Here is a 5,410-nt window from a genome sequence, read left to right on the forward strand (position 1 = left end):
CGCCCCGCCCTCCCGCCCGCCTCCCCATTGGCTGGGCGCGCAGCGCCGCGCGCTGATTGGGCGCCGCCGGCGCCGCTGTTGCCAGGGGAGAGGGGCAGGGGAGGCGAGGCAGGGGCGGCCCCGGGCTCCCTCCGTGTCCCGGCCCGGCCGCGCGGCCCCTCCTCGGGGAGCACGGGCAGCGGCCGGCGGGGACGAGCGACCCCTCCGGTCTCCCAGCTGGCCCTGCCTCCGCTCCGCGAGGCAAACACAGGGCAGGGCACGGCCTCCGCCCGAGCGCCCCGCGCTGGGCACCTGGCTGTGGCCCCAAGCTTGGAGACACCACCCAGGCACGCATAGGATGGGGCCTGTGCCCTTCACCTCCCTGACCTGTGGATTCAACCTCCGCAAGCCGCAGCAGCCATGGGCAGGGCTCTCCGTAACTTGCCCTCAGTGCCTGCTTGAAAACCATTTGTCCCTTGGTGTGCGATACATGCCGTCAGTTCGGACGGGCCCAGCGCGTAGCTACAGGGCCCCTCCATAGCTCGCCCCCCGAGGAGGCAGAGGAAGAGCATCTGCAGAGCCCTGGAAGCACAGGAGGCATGTGGGGCTGTGTGCCTGAGCTCACTGCACATCCTGTGCTTCTGCTTCTCTACACCAAAAATCTCAGGCAAAGGCAGCTGAAAGTCCCGGAGGCTCCCCTCACTCAGCTTTACCCTGGATGACTTTTTCGAGCCAGTGCCTGATGTTCAAAATGCAATTGCAGTCGTCAAGGTTTGAATGCAAGGCCACGATCTGCGGGTAACAACAGAGCCACCATCATTGTAAGGAAAAAGAATAATGAGATTATTGCAGTTTAAATTACTAAGCAACAGTCTCTCTGACAATGAACTTAGTAAAGCTCTGTCATCTATTTAATCACACTAATGAGACGAACAACTCCACTTAGATACAAATTACTATGTGTTTCATTTAAATAGAGGTCAGAGAGCTAAAAGCCACACAAGCCGCCGCACTTCTGCTGTACAACACACCCAGCAACAGGCATCCTTTTTTTCTAGAAGGGACCCAGCCTTTCTGGCCCTGAGCTGCCAAGGCAAGGCTACACAGAGCATCTTGCTCAAACCTCCCACTTCTGCTTCCCGACTGCCTGCCTGTGGTGTGGGCCTCAGGCATCTCTGGTTCAGGAATGGCTCCTTGGTTTGGAGAGGTGAGCATTCGTTCACCAAAGAGGTTTAGAGGGCAAGAGATCTCTGATTTCTAATTGTTCTAAAGTAAAAGCATGACTAGAGCCTTGTGTAAGAAGCAATTATACCCCTTGGTTCTCACTGCATAAAATATGCCTCTTGTTCATCAGGCTGACAGTCAAAGCCAAGCAGGGCTGCTTGGTGAGAGTGTTCCCATTTATCTGGCTGGTGCCATCACGATTACATGAATATAAAAATCTGGTTTTGTGTGTGTCTCTCACCATTTAAACCTGATGACTTCCCTTGGATATTTAAAATTCTTTCAAATCTATACCTCTTTGGGCTGAAGCTGGTCTTGAGAGGGCCAATAATTTACTGAAGAAAGCAGTTATGGCTGGAAGTTACTGACACATGCTACTAGTTTTAATCTGTGTTTGCAAGTTCAGAGCTAGCCCAGGGCTCACATCGTATTTATGTTCCCTTGCCACAGGGAGAGGGGAGCTGAGGTGACCATGGCACCCTTCCCCATTGGGTGGCTGCATGATCCCTCCAGAGGCTGGGAATACTCCCACATGCTCACAGCAGCATTAGGTTTCCTGAAGCCGCACTCCTCGCTGCACTTCTTTGCGTTCCTCTTAATTAGCGGGGGAGTAGTTCCAGGCTATTCAAGTTACTTGGCATCTCCTACCTCCTCCACGAAGAGCTTCCCTGATACAGTTCATGCCTGTAATAAGATGTCAGCATTGAGTTCAGCTTGGCAAGCCTTTCATTCCCACACTGCTCTTGCCTGTGCACTTCCTAGAGTTGCTTCCTAAACTTCCAGCCTCCCATCCCATCCCATCAGGTCCAGGATGAACCTCCAGCTAGCTGTGCTCCCAGACACACAAGGAAGGCTGATCCTTTGGCTGCGTGGCAGTCCAGATGACCCTGCAGCACTTCTTGAGAGCATTTCCCCCTGAGCAATGGCATGAGGCCAACATAAGGAGCTTTAGCTGCAGGAGCCACTGCAATAGCAACGCAACTCAACCCTCCTCCTCCTCCTCCTCGCCAAGACAAAGGAGATACATTTAAGCCTGTGGGGATCTGCTCCTGCAGGCAGTTTCTCCCACTGCCAAAAAGCATTTACAAAACAAATAGGCAACAAACATTCCGATTCCACAAACACCTTCCTCTCCCTTGTGTACACTGTGTATATATATACACATATGTACAATTTTTAAGACATGGTGAAAAGCGCCAGGCTGACAGTTTAAAAGAACAAGCACTTCCGGTTATTTACCAAACTGGTACAATATAGGAAGCAGCAGAGTGAGCTTCTCCCTCTTGGGCTGTCAAATCCACAATCCAGAGGACACAACCTCAAACAAAGTTAATGCATTTTCATTTTTTCATCCCCCTTGCTAAGGATCTAAGAATTGAACCTTTTACAGGGAGCAGTGGACTATTACAAAGTTCTCTAATTCAGTATTCTTACCATGCGAGGGCGCAAAATTTCATTTATATGAAAACCGAGACCCTGAATCAAAAAGTTATAAACCTCCCAAAATTCAACCACTTCTCACCAACCCAGTTTCAACCCAATACAATGTTCTAACTGCATATTCCTCACCAAAGATCTTAATAATCCCATGCTCTGTCTGCATGGTGTGGTCTGTGCCATTTTTACGTGCCTGTAGTAGTTCAAATTAATGCACATGGTTCTAGTTATTATTTACTTGCAAAACATTTCATCAGAGGATGTGTCTGATTCAGGACTGAAAAAGCCAGGCCACTAAAGGAGGACAATGCTTAATGAAGTGGCAGGGAAACGTCATGCTTTAAAGGTGTCTTGCATGGAAATAGATTCCATGCTCTATCCTCAGTCCTCCCAATGTCAAAAATAGTAATTATGAGAATGGAGCTAGGAGAAGAAGGATAGCACTGGGTTGGGTTTTTTTCACATGGGGCAGCAGTAAAGCCAGAAAAGCCCCAGCAGTTCAGTCACCCTCTGGGCAACCCTGTCCCTTGCCAGGCACTTTCTGTTACTCCTGAGTAATTACATATTGATGGATGGGTCACAGAAGAAAAACACAACTGGACTTTGTTTACTGGATGGAAGCACAGCTCTGCAATTTCTCAAGAGCTACAGAGATGGAGAGCAGACAGCTGCTGCTCCACCAGGCAAGGTGTGAGGGATTGCAGGTGAAAGATCTGTGCTTTCCTGAGAAAGGCTGTGATTAATGGAAAGGGTTTTCTCCACCCCAAGTTGCTTTCAGCTGATCTGACCAGACCCAGGAACCACAGGTAAAAAACATCTGTAATTTATAGTTTAAGGTTTAATTTGTTGGATGTGCTTCAGGCAAGCAGGGAGCACCTGTGAGCCATGGTGTGCTGGCAATGGGGCCAGCAGCAGTGCCCAGCGGGCAGGCTGCTTTCCTGCTGGGAAGGGGCTGAGTGTCACGGCCCAGCTGCCTGTGCTTGTTGGGTTTCTGCAGAAGTCTGAACTGGCTGTGTGTGCCCACATCCTGCTGCAGCCTGCTCTGCTGCCTGGGGAAGAGGAAGGAGTGCAATCAGAAAAGAGGGTAGCAACAAAGAGCTGTCTCTGAGCCAGCGACACATGCAATCCACTCCCTGGCCCGACACAGGAGATCTTCAGCCCCTTCAGAGAACAAGGACTCTTGCTAGACCCACTCCCAAACCCACTCCTGTGGGTTTCAGATGAGATCCCCAGCCTCAGAAAGATAGTCTTGCTCATCTGCCATGCAGCACTCTGGAAACAGTGTCCATGGGCTGCTAACGGAGATCCAGCTTGGTCTCCTGACAACAAAATGCCGATTACAGCTGTGTCCCCCCACTGCCCTCCCTTCACCAGTCCTGTCTGCCCAGGCTGTAACTCCCCAGTGGGACTCTTACCTAGTGATCTGCTGCCATGGCAGAATTCATGTGCTTTGTAGGATGAAACAACTTAACAAAAAACACACAAAAAGAGCAATACAGAGATAGCAAGTTCCCAAAGGTTAGGAGAGGCCAGAGGGTTTTTTCCATACAATATTTTCTAAGTTTTTCCTGCTGGGCAAGGCAAAGCCTTTAAATGCACAGACAGGACCCCAGCTCCTGGTGGGCACTGTAACACTGGAGGTACAGAGCCATGGCCACCCTGGCACAGAGATATCACCCACACATGGTCTTCCAGCACTATTGGCAGTGTGTACTGGGAATCTATCTGGCTGGTGGGCTGCAGCCAGAGTGAAAACCCAAATACACAGGTTTGGGTCAGCGCCTTGCTCCTGCCTCCCATGTCAGTGCTGCTGTGCTCCGTGGGTGACCATCTCAGCGGCAGCTGAAGCTGGAAAGACCCAGAAGTTTCAGTTTCCTCTTGTGCTCGTAGGCTGAGGCAGCCCCATCCACCAGTGCCTGATCTCCTGCAGCTTCACTGGCTGATTCTCCTTCTTCTGAGCCTCCCCTAGGCACTCCTTGGTGAATAAATCCCTCTGCTCCTTTCTCCATCCCACAGGGCCAGGCAGTGGTACAAGGGCCCTTCCAACAGGCTGGACTAATTATCTCCATTTGTATTATTATTTGTGGAATAATTATGTTTATCATGGAGGTGCTTAAGGCCAGATCCCTGTGTCTGGGACTGTGCTTTCTGCTCCAGGCTTTGGCCAGAGACCTCAGTCTTGGTTGGGGCACCCAGACCTCTCCCCGCAGCACTACTCTCTGCCCTCTATATAGTCACAATTTCATGATTTTGCCTTCAGGAAAACAGGCCCAACTCCCCAGCATGCACAGTAGCATGACTAAGAGCTGAAACTCCTCCAGGGAACATTTTGGGAACTTCCCAAGCTGGGTGATACTGGGCTTTGGCTGGTGTCCCTCAGACACACACCCCACCTCACCTACCCACCTGGTACTGCTGAAATGTCACCAGCACTGCTCAGTGCAGCACAGCAGTGCAGACTATTTAGGGCAGGGTAAAGCCAGTTCAGATATAAACATCAATCAAAATAAGTCAGCTTGTCCTTCAGCTGCTTTAAACATGCCACCCCTGGCCTTTGAATAACATTTTCACTTTTGCAGCCACTTTTCACAGCCTGGTTTCGCCCAGAGATGCTCCACAAATCCTGCTCCCACTTTTGGGGGATTGGGGCTGGTCTCAGCAGACCTTTTGGGAGGTGTCTGCAGGCAAGAGAAGGTCGAAAGCTTTGTCTCAGCAGATGCAGACATCCCTCATTGAGTCCCTCAGGTAAAGAACTGGTTAAAACTTCTCA

The sequence above is a fragment of the Corvus moneduloides genome, chromosome 11 (genome assembly GCF_009650955.1).
Source record: "Corvus moneduloides isolate bCorMon1 chromosome 11, bCorMon1.pri, whole genome shotgun sequence".
In the NCBI taxonomy this organism is placed as follows: domain Eukaryota; kingdom Metazoa; phylum Chordata; class Aves; order Passeriformes; family Corvidae; genus Corvus; species Corvus moneduloides.